Consider the following 12,152-nt stretch of genomic DNA (forward strand, 5'->3'; position numbering starts at 1 on the left):
AGTCAATTAAGTGTAAAATCTGTGACGCAAAACTGTCTATATAAACTTGCTTACTTGTTATCAAGGGGGGCTGGTTCTTGGAGGAGACAGGCTACTCTTTGTTGTTGTATGCATGCTTCAATAAAGAGCTTTGAGATAAGACCTTGCTGGTGTTGCCCGTCTCTTGCGGTCAGACAACGGACCTGAGAAGTTGGGGTTCAAGTCCCTGACATTGCCGAGGTCAGAAGCCAGGTAAGTCACGCCGAGGTTGCAATCAAAGTCCATAGCGGTGATCCGGAATCGTGGTCGAAGATGGATGCAAAAGGTAGGTCGGAAGCTGAAGATCGGTACAGTTAGCAATACAGAACGCCAGGCGGGGAGAGAGACCAATAGGCCCAAGGGCCTAACTGGAGGACAGTCCCTGAAGAAGTCAGCCTCTGTCTCCAGTTATGCAGGTCTCTCTCTCTGTGGGAGGGGGCTCGCTAACCTTTTATCAGAATTTGGTAGCCAATCAGAATGTATACTCCACAGAACTTTCTAGTCCGATTATATAACATAATTGGGCATGCGCACTGTTATCCTCTCTCACACTGGGCATGCCTCTGACAGGGAAACTAGGTCACCCTTGAGTGACAGGCCCATAGGTCATGCAAAGGCCACGTGCAGGGCCTGGCCTGTTACTATGGCGCTTACAAGATAGCCTCTGCACTGGCAGCACTCACAGAGCAAATTTCCAAGACACTGACTATTAAAAAGTGAGACTTTATAAATAACAATAAATTATGGATTATTATTATTTGTCCTTTGTTTAAGCTTTCAGGGTCATATTTTCAAGATTTTTCTCTACAATCATAAACATCAGAAATGGTTTTTAATTGAACAAGAGATGATCACATATTCATTGTACCATGACTCCATGAGTAGCAAACACCAAATATCTTGAGAGGCACAATAAGGTCATGAGAGTTTGCAACATTATAGTCTTACAGTAAGCTACCATTTCCCTTTATTCTGTTGAAAAATTACTAAGCAGGATCAGAAAATGTATTTTTCTTGGCCAGACTAAGCAGAAATTGAGTTCCATTAAAGTGAACAATGATCATCAAGATTTAATGAAAACAGAAGTAAATATTTTGCTGAGGCAAAACCGAAGTCTACGTTTATTTTAAAACGTAATAAATCTTCAGCATTGCCCAAATCTGAAGTCAATAAAGCATGCATTAATTTTATTTATTTATTTCATTATCCCAAATTAAATAGGGGGATGAAATCTAATATATTAGAATGTGAATATGCTGCTCTGAACACTTTGGACAATAAAGTAAACAGATGGGCTTTGCATTGTACCCTAAACTAGAAAATCTGGTTCTGTTGGACAAGTGGGAATGCAAATTCCACAGCCAAGTTTTCTCCACTGAAAATACCTGCTCCCAGTAGATATTTAAATCTAAAACCTGTTACTGAAAATGCATATGCTGACCTTAGTTGCTCTGCATTGCATGTGGTGAGAGATTTGTCAGGTAAAGCCTAAAACATTGTGAGTCAAAGTAACACCACAAGTGGGAGAGAAGCATAGGAAGCCGATGCAGGCTGTGGAGTTTTGGTGTAATGCGATCCCAACAGTTCAGCTCCTTAATCTTCAGTCATACTAAATAGTTTTGGCATCCTCTGTTGTGAGCCTTCAGATCACATAACTGGAGCTGATTACTTGTTTGACTTTGCTCCTACGCTGAAACAGGGTAGACCTCCCATCTTTACTAGGATGTTTAGACTGTAAAGCTGCTTGTCTTAAGCCCTGCACATCTCATAAAATGCTCAGCAGTCCTCTCTAACACTTTCTAAGCTAACAAGCCTGCAAGGATTGAATGAAGGCCCCTGAGGGGCTCTTGCCTCAGTCCATGCATGCTTTTAGAATACTTTTATCTATGCTGCTAACTTAGCCAGTAGCTACTTCGGGTACATTGGCCAATTCCTGGAGGCTTTCTACCTCCAGCTGTTTCCGCTATAGAGCTTTTCAGAGAGTTTGCAAGCAGCATTATGTTCTCAGAGGAAAATAAGTTCTCTCCCTCTTCCCTGCCACCTACTTTTTGTCTTCCAAAAGCAGCTCAACCATTTTTGGTCAACTTTTTTTTTTTTTTTTTTTTTAGACACCTTTCAGTAAAGACAAAAACTGCAAACAGTCACAAAACACTGATATTTTATAAAGGTGTGTGTGACTGAGAAGGGGTTAGAATAGAAAGTATAAAAACTAAATGATGTGGTCACTGCTACTTCTATTACAATGCTCTAAATAGAAGGTATAAACAAAAGAAGTTGTAGATCTCTTAGCAATAGCAAACATAAGCATTTTAAAATAAAAATCTTCTCTCTTTTTATAGATGTTAATTACTTTATTGTTGATAGTTCACAGTCTGAAAATAATATAGTGAGAGAAGCTATTTTGGAATCACAAAGTTTCAGACTGCAATTGTATGAAACTAAGAAATATATATCTCTGAAATCATTTAATGAAAGAGAGAAAGAAAGGAGACATGTGGCACAGTCTAATCATTCTCAGTTTCATTATATTTCATTTCAGTAGAGCCACACAGAAGAATCAAAAGGCCTTGTACTGACTTCACATGTATGAGCTTTAAGTTGATGTAGTTCCATTAAGTTTGACAGCCTTGCTGCAATCTACAGCGTTTTTTGAAGTCATAATTAGGGCCAGAATTGGCCTCTAATCTTATCTTTCTCGTGCTTACAACACTTTCTTAAAGTTATGCAGAACTAATTAACATTCTTCATAATGTAACTCACTAAAAGTTACCACATACCACAGTGTAGAGATGTTATAAATACAGTGCTTGAAGAACACCATTGTTTTCAGTTAAAAGAAATGTGTAGGGATGAACAAAAATTGAACAATTTGAATAAAAATTTAAAAAAAAAAAATAGACCTTGAAGGTAAAATCCTGAGACTGATGGAAGTGTTGCCACTAAATTCAATGGGGTCATGATTTCACATTGTTTGGACATGTGGTAGCCATTAAAATTTGCAAGCCCAAAGAAAGAGTTACCATGATTTAAAGATGTTCCTTCAGTGGAGTGACTACTGCTATGAGCAATGGTAAAGCTAAAAGCTTAAATCAGATCATCTGTACTTAGGGTCTAAAAAGGTAATAATGTTTGTGTTTAAGGTCCTAGCTGCAGGTTCCAGGGACATTCTTCTGATCCAAAACGTGCATTGAAAGAGTACCTGTCCTAAATTAATTTAAATAGTAATGTTGAGCAGTCTCACAAAATTGGGATGTTTCACCATTAATCCACCACTATTTATAAACTGACATTACTAACAAGTGTAATTGTGCGAAACTTCATGTTTGAACATACCAGGCAGAATAAATAGTCAAAAGAATCTAATAAAAAGAATTGTTTCTAAGCAATTTTGTATTGGCAGTTTGTTTAAAAATCTGTTCTCAATTAACTTTATAGTTGTTTAAAAATTATGAGTGGGGACTGTCAATACATTTTTGAAATGTCATGGGTGTGTGTGTAAAAGGGTGTTCTAGCCCCTATCACTTTTAAGGGATAGAAAGGGCAGCACAGCAGGTCTGTAATCAGTGGACAGCTGGAGCAGAGCTAACTACCAGAAAGTAAGTGGCTGAAAAAGCAGAAAGACAGGAACCTATAGATGACTACTTGGGAGCCAGCTGCAATGCCAATAGGGTGGAGCTCTAGCTAAGTAGTTAAGTAGGGACTGTAGTGTAGGAGGAGCAGGCTGATCAAGACTAAGGAGAAACCCCTGTGCAGGCTTGGGAAATGTGACAGTAAGGGGTTGTGCTCCTGGAAAATACAAGCCAAGACCTTGAGCTAGAGTTTGTAGCCTGAACTTGGGAAGAAGAGTTTTTGTCAATCCAGGCTGTTAGAGGGAAGAAACTGCAGGCCGGGGAAGTGCCTGGAAAGTTGGGAGGGAGCCAGTGGAGGAGGGTAGGGCTTTGTAGCAGTGCAAAAACCCAACATGGGATTTGAGTTGGAGACTGGAGGTTTATATTTGAGTTGGTGTTAGTGCAGTATAGGATAGGGCCACAATGCCCGGCAGCTCTGCACCCTGTGAAACCAGGGCATAGGGACACAGACTCACCCAGTTCTAGCACACAGAGGTCACTTGATTCTTACCTACCACATTGTGGTGTTGAATGTGTCTTAGTTGGGAGCTGGTCTACTTTTGTGGCATGTTGTCCTAGACAAGCTGGGTCCAGTTCTTCTTTGGGGATTTTACCTCCCCTACACCCATCCAAGCACCACCCTGTTGTTGCAGCATATGTTGTGTCCTTGGCTCTCAATGGATGATCTTTTTCTGTTCTTTGCTCCTGCAGATGCCAATTCATCTTGAGCCTGGTGTATGAAGGCCATGACTGAGCCAGCCCTCTATTTGGTTGGTCAATACATGAAGGACAATACAAAACAGTGAAACAGAACTCAGGTAAGTCTCAGCCCTTAGTGTTGTTGCCACCACAGGCTATGGCCACCAGCTGTGAGATAATTTAGTCTGTAGGGCTGTGGGCCATTGAGGTGCCCAGTCCTCAAAAATAAAAGGAACCTAAAAAGAAATATGCAGGTCTTCTGGGTTCCTTTTGCCTATAGCTTGGGTGTTTCCCAGCCTTAGATGCTTTGGCATCTGTCATCAAGACTTCAGTAGCACCTGCTGACTTCCCAAGTGCAGCGGGTCTGTCTGCCCACCCTCATCAACTCGGCTTCTTGTGAGTGTTGAAGTCGGTTCACCTATTGGTATGCCTCCAGACCTGAGCCAGCATTGGCTCAATTTTCCCCTTTTCCTAGGGCTACAGCCTAGCCACCCAGACTCTGCAGCAGGGTAAAGCAAAAGCAAATCAGAACAAAAAAAAAAAAACCCTTTTCAGAGCATTGCCTGCTCCCCTGATGGCCCTTTCCTTCCTTCAGTGTGTCCTCTTGCTGGTGCCCCCTGCCATCCCACTGCTGCAGGCTTTGCAGTGACATTTTAAATTATTGGAGTGCCTTTGGGCTCCTGAGGGGGTAGCTCCACCTGCTCCCCACTGCCTGGAGCTTCTTTGCCAGCAACTTGGTTGTCCGCTGTCGTCTGATGTCTGTGTCTCTCCCCCCAGCCCTGGCAGTGGGCCAGAAATACTAGTCTTACTGTGGGTGAGGCCAATCCTGATGGAGCAGCTGCTGGTCGCTCGTTGTTGTCAGTTCCAACTAGGTTGGTAAGTTTCCTCCCGCTGCGGGTTCGGAAGAGTTTTCTCTCACTTCTTCACAGTTGGTTTAACTAGAGGTTTAGGTTGTGGCTCCGGGGTAGTGTGAGGCAGTCCATGGTGTAGGGGCAGCTACTAGGGTGAAGCACTGAAGATGCAAAGAGTTAAGGGTCTTGTGGGTTGAGTGGGTAGAAACCCAGCAGTTCATAGGCTGAAGGAATCCTGCAAGGATCTGTGACCTGGTGAGCTGAGATGGAGAGGCAGGAGCAGCTTTGAGTGAGCACTCCAGTGAGTTAAAGTAGCCCTGCCAGGGTCAGGGGCCTGGAGGCCTGGGTGAGTTGATATGAAGATAGGATCAGAAACAAAGTATGTATGTGAAACAAAGTCAGATCCAGGAGGCATGGGTGTGGCTATGGAAGCAGCTGGAAGCCATGGTTAGAACCCTTAGGGTGATTGGGGCCAAGAGGCTTTGATCAGGGCCAGCTGGGCCATGATCAGTGTCAGGGAGACAATAGATGTCAAAAGGCAGAGTGTTAGTCAGTAAACCTAAGGATTATTGTCATGAGTAAGATCATAAGGAGTTGATCTTATACAATGATAAATCTTGTTTATTCAGAGAGCAGCACCCTGCCTACAGTTCTGCTGTTTCCTCCTGCAATCCCTGGACAAATGCAGAACAGAACTCTAGGAACAGTGGAAAAATTTGATTGGTTTTAAAAAAAGTATGAAACCAATCTACTTAGAACTAAATAAGGAAATGTTTGAATTTTGTTCTGAGTAAAGAATGAACATGGTAGGTTAATATCTTCAGGATAACATCTCCGTAATTCTTTAATATATTATTTTCTTATTTTATTTTAAAGAAGAAATGGCCACTGTGTACTAAATCATTAATACATGTATGGAAATTTGATAAAATGTTATTGAGATACTAGTATATTTTTTTTTAGCTTTATCTCAGTAGAATTGGAATGAGCCATGCAGTTAAAAAAAAATTTACAGATTTATTGTTTAGTAAAAAAAAAAGGTATTACCAGTACCCAGTATAAAAACACTGTTCAGGTTAGATGGGTAGCAAAGTGACCATCTGTCATACTTTATTTTAGTGTTAACCTCTGCCTCATAAAATGGGGGCTTCCCTACTCTCTTGTGGCAACATGAAGTTATTTCAATTCCATTCACACCCTCTGGGCATCAGCATGATTTGGAAACCTAATAAAGTATGCTATCAAAGAACAAACCATGTGTCCAGAATTTGTATTACTACACTACAGGGAACCTAAGTGATGTTATCCTTTAACCATGTGTTTTCTAAACTTCCATTTATTGCCATAAAAATCAATGTGGTTTTCTTTTTGGTGGAAAGTGCCAAGTAAGGCTAAACAAGAAATGTTACACAGAATACTAACAGTGTGTCAAAGTGCTTCTCCCACAGGAACAGAAATGCACAGTCCACCAGGATACTAGGAGTATATTGTTCAGTCTTCCTAAAGAGATGTCAGAGGAATTAATTCTGAATCATTTTGTGTGTTCATTCTGACTCCACAGGCATTACAGTAAAGACTGTAGAGAATAGGATTAGGTCATATTTTCCCCTGCCCTCCCCATCTGTATTTAACTTAGAAATAAGTTGGAGATAAAAAACTCAACACACTGAAGTCAACTTACAGAGCTTTGCTTTGAGCACTCTTTAGAAGGAGGCAGTTGTTTTGGTAGTAAGGTTCTTGCCATCTCATTGCAACAACGGGTGGGGATGCCTCAAATCCATTTATCTTTTGAAATTTATAGAAACCCTGTGTCAACCTGAAGTTTCTAGGCCTACCCACTCACCAAGGGATGAGGAGATTCAAATTCTCTGGTGCTTGCGTAGGCTATGTTTATACTGTAGACCCTAATGTGCTTGGCAGTCACACCTTCAAACATGAAGCACTGATGTGCTTCATGATGTGTACGCTCTCTGATCCCTCCCCAACTGGAAGTGGAGTAGCTGCATCAGCTGCTAAAGAGGAAATTAATACTGATGAGTGGTAGTGTTCTCCCATGCCACCTGGATAAAGCTATACTGCTTCCATTTGGCTAGTTAGCACCCACATACAACATGGTATGCTTGAGGTGTGCTGCTGGGTAGGACTGACACGAGGACATTGAGAACTGACTTGCCAGCTGTGAATCTGACTGGAAATAATCAACTTCATGGTGGTTCTTAGTATGATTGTCAGTTAAAGGCTAGGGGTCAGATACTGAATCTTAATACAGGGCCCTCACCAACAACACCTGCTTGGGCTGCTGAGGAGCAGTAAGTCAGTCTAGGCATGGCTCTGGAGTTCCCAAACTGACAAAATCAGATGGAGATGTGTAATATATGTATGCACAAAGATGTGTGCATCTCTAAGTTGCAAATATGAAAACCCTGATACTGAGGGCAGAGCTGACCTGAGCAAGGTGTGGGGTCTGGGGCAAATCAGCTCATGCGGGGCCCTGCCCCCGATCCCGTGTGCCCTGGATGTGAAGAAGCCAGCACTGGGGAGCGGAGGGGAGGGTAGTGAGTGGCCAGATGTGAGGCCAGTGGCACAGAGTCACCATGGCCACTCCACCTAGCTCCAGGGCCCCCCCCCCGCCAAAGCGCGGGGCCCAGGGCAGTCACCCTGGTTTATGCCCCCCTCCCCAGGGATGGCCCTCGCTGAGGGCCTGATTTTAGTTGATGCAAGTCTTCTGAAAGATTTCAGTGGGCATGGACTAGGTTTTTGGTTCTCTCTTGAAGGCTCTGCAGACAACATTTAAAGTTTATCATTGTAAAATGCATTCTAAAGTGACTTAAAATAGCTTCTCTGGACATAAAATGCCACACCTTTGAAACTGGCACTAGCTCAGAACTGAATCTTGCATGTCTTGGTACTTTGAGAGGGGTCATATTTTGGAATTAATTTTGGTGCATCTACATGTGTAATTAGCATGCACTGATAAACTCAGTGCAGTTTGCACCAAAATTTATTGCTCCCAGGTGCAGCATTTACATGTGCACCTGGGACTGCAGCATGTTGAGCCAGGGTAGAGCAGCCCCAGCCGGCAGGGAACCCCGGGGGTCAGCTTGCCAGCCTGCTCCCCTGGGTTAGACATGCTGCGAAGGGACTGGCTGGGGCACCGGGGTGGTCCAGTACAGGGCTAACTGGTAGGCAGCCCCTGCACTGTACCCTCATGCCCAAGCCAGCCCTACTCACCGTGTACACATGCCTTTTGGTGCACCTAACTACTCTGCTGTACGATAGTATTTGTCATGGACAGTACTATCCCACAGCAGAGTTAGTTAATTTACTGTGCCCTAATACAGGCACATGTGTACGTGTTGATGTTTTACTGTGGAGCTAACTAGTCAGCTATGCAGTAAAAACGTGAAAGATAATCATTTCTTTGGGGGATAACTTTTTGAAAAAGCAACTGTTGGGAATATTCTAGTGGTCCTATGGAGATGTATTAGAAGACACAAAACAGGTGAAGTGGTTGGAGGTGAATGATAAAACTGTATCACATTTGTGCAAAGTATAACATGCCCACTCAATTTATTTTAACAATATAGCCTCTGTGGATGTGTATCCCTGTAAAATTCAAGGCGACTTTTTTCTAGCCATGAACAATTAAATGGCTGCTGATAAAAGAATAATCTAGTTGAGACAGATTAATTTAAATATATAACATCGTTTTCCACATACAAATCCTAACGAGTACTCAGAATGTCAGAGCACTGGGTCTGTGACCCTGACAAGTGATCTCTCAGCTGGGTGTGGAAGCTTAATCCATGCCTTTCCAGCTGCATCTCTTCTGTGTGAGAGGGTGCCCTTTTATAGTTGATTAGCCAGTAGAGTCAGCCAACTGTGAAGCTATTGGATATTCTGAAGGCTTGCATGTTATACAAAACATGTGCAAATTATAACATAATCTTAAAATGGTTTTAAGAGCTTAATCATAATAGTTTTCTGCCTGTGTATGAGAAGACTGTTTGTTTTTTGCAGAGCTCCTTAAATCTCTTTCAAAAGGTGTTTACAAGTACAGAACTCATTTTATGTTAGTGACAAAACTAGAAGAGTAGAGAAGGAATTCTATTTACTTCTTAGAAGAGGAAGTCAGAAGCTGTTTATGCTGTTGGATTTTTTAACATGAAATAAATTTCCTAGAACCTCTGTTTAACAATTTAATATTTCTAATATAAATACATTTAAAATAATAAGTGGGAATTAGAATCAAATAGGGTAGACAGCTAAATTTGGTTCTGAAGTGAGCAACATACCATGACTTCTGATCGGATGTAGAGGAGAACTATATCCTAAGCCTAGAGATTCAAAATAGATAATTAACCTTTGAATTTTTTGGCTTGTAGATAGCTTTCTCCATTGAATTATTGTTATTGGCTTAAAAAGATACTTTCAATTTCAGTATGCAGTCCAAAACAGACAATTAGCAATAGCTCTATAGTTGTACAAACTTTTGTATCAGGGAACAAAAGCTTAATAAAGTATAATGTTTTGGGAGAATCAAGGCAATTGTAAATTTAGCCCTGCAGCTGATTCCTCAAGGGCATTGGCACGTGCCACTGTATAGAAAAAGGAACATGACCCATCAAATGCATGCGTGATCTCCATAATAGAGAAAAAAAACATTAAGGTCTAGTGAGGTCTAACAGAATGCAGGGACCAGAATTTTGAACAGATGGTATACAGGGGCCCACTGGCCTCTTGAAAGCCAGGGAGAGGAGAGAATAGGCAGATAGTAATTAGCAGGAGGTGATAAAAAAGGGCATCCAGGATCTCCCCAAACATCTGCTTAAAAGAATAAAGCCTGTTCTGACTCTGAGCTTTAATGCTCTTAAGAGATACAGTTTAATTACTAAGAAAAAAAATACACACACAAAGCTAAGCTGCAGTAGTGAGCACTATGGTTTGGAGCATTGCAGCAGTTTGTGTAATTATTAATTTGCTGTATTTGCTTTAGATGGGTTATATACAGTATTAAACCCATAAATGAAGATGTAATCAAAATGCCAAATGTCTTTTTTTGGAATCAGCAAGCTCTTAACAATAATTTGAATTTCGGATAACTTACAAATTGATGTTACTTGCACTGCATTTTAAAATGGCTGCTTTGCCTGCTTGTCATGTATTTATAGTGCTACAGCTGTCTCTTTTTCTGTTTGTTTATATAGAAATAGTTTCAGTTTGTTTGTCTGATTGAAGTATTTTGAGCTCCACAAATAGTTGCAAATTATAGCACAGAGACTTGATTGCTGTCATCATCAGTTGCTTGTGACCAAGTCACTTGAGACTTCAGTGCTGGACTTCAAACCAACCCCCTTCCCCCCACCCCAAATGCTAAATCATAATGAGGATTTGAAGTGTTTGAGTGTAACAATAATCCCATATCAAACGTTCACAAGGAAAGCAGCAGAGCATTTAATTGAAAAATGTTGTTATACATGCTAGTTATTCTATTAGCCTAATATTCTGTCTTTAAAAAAAATCATTTCAGTAGTTTAAAAACAATACTTGTTTTTTCTCCCAGTTCCTAAAATACTTTATTTAATAAAACACTACCAATAAAAGGCGATGATAGACAGGAAGGAATCGAAGTAGGAGAAGTACATGGTGGTCTACTAGAAGAGTCTGTGTGAGGACTATTTACATTAGCAATCTGGGATATGGAGTAACTGGCACTTGTGAGAAAATGCACAGGTGACATAAATTGGATAACAGTGTGAACATTAGTGAAGACAGTAATAAGTTAAGGGGACTAGAGAGAGGAGGAATATTATAGATTGTAATAGGCCTTGCCCTGAGGAATTTAAAGGATAATACAATTTGTAGATATATTGGAGGTGAGGTAACTAAAAGTGCACAGTAAAGGAAAATTATCACTAGGTTTCTTCTGAATGGGTAACATCTTTTCATTTGACATATATGCAAAGTTAATTTAGGCAGGCAAGGTTCTTTGGGTAGATGTATTTTATTAGACCAACTGAATAGTTGGAAAAATGTTTTTGTAAGCTTTTGGGCACAAACACCCTTCTTCAGGCACAGTGGCACCCAAAGAAAAGAGAGAGAGGGATGGTTTAAGTCAAGGTGTTGCAACAATCTTCAAAGAATCTTTGCTAGCATAGAGGGGGTTGCCATGACTTAATCAACACATCAAATTAAGTATTTCTTCACAAATAGGATTTTATCCAAAATACAGGTTTTTTTCCCTCATTCTGAAATAGTCTTGTTACAAGTTTCATACAAAAGATGCAAGTATATTTTTTTCTTATGGACTGTGTTGTTTAAATCTAGCTATTAATGTCTCCAACTATAATGAAGTAATAAATAAACAATTTCTTGTGGATCCCACATTTATAGTGATTTGTTGTGGAGGACTTGAGCAGTTTTGTTTCTAACAAAAAAAATAAATGAATAAAGTCTGCTGAATACTCTGTAGGACTTGTGTGCTTTAAGAGAGTCATACTGAGGGTTACAAGCAAGCTCTAAAAAGATCTTTAAGGCTAAGTACAGACAGTCAAAAAGCCAAAGGCTGAATTGATTCAGTCTTTGCAGGTTAGTTTAAGTTGTGCAGATTGAATCGATAAGCAAGTGAACAGACATTCTCTTTTGATTCAGGAAATGCAGCTACATGCCTGCAGTGGCTCCAGCCATAAGCCAGGGGTTGCTAGAGTACACCTGCTGGCCACTGCGAAATGGAAGGGAAGGAACAAGTCTTGCAAAGCTTTCCTCCACTCCCTGCTCCAGAGGAGAGGGCATGGCCAGGAACCAGCCCAGGGCTAGCCCACTGGAGAGCAGGGAGCCCAGCCTAGATCTGCCTGTGTGGGGGGGAGGGAGATAGTGCCTGTCAAGCTTCTGTTCTTCCCTCTCCACCCACCTGCTCCCAGCTTGTGGGAGGGCAGCCACTGCCAGGCTGGGGGGGGGTGGGGGGGGGAGGTAGGGA

Source organism: Gavialis gangeticus, unplaced genomic scaffold (assembly GCF_001723915.1).
Source record: "Gavialis gangeticus isolate Ggan-Ray unplaced genomic scaffold, GavGan_comp1, whole genome shotgun sequence".
Lineage (NCBI taxonomy): Eukaryota > Metazoa > Chordata > Crocodylia > Gavialidae > Gavialis > Gavialis gangeticus.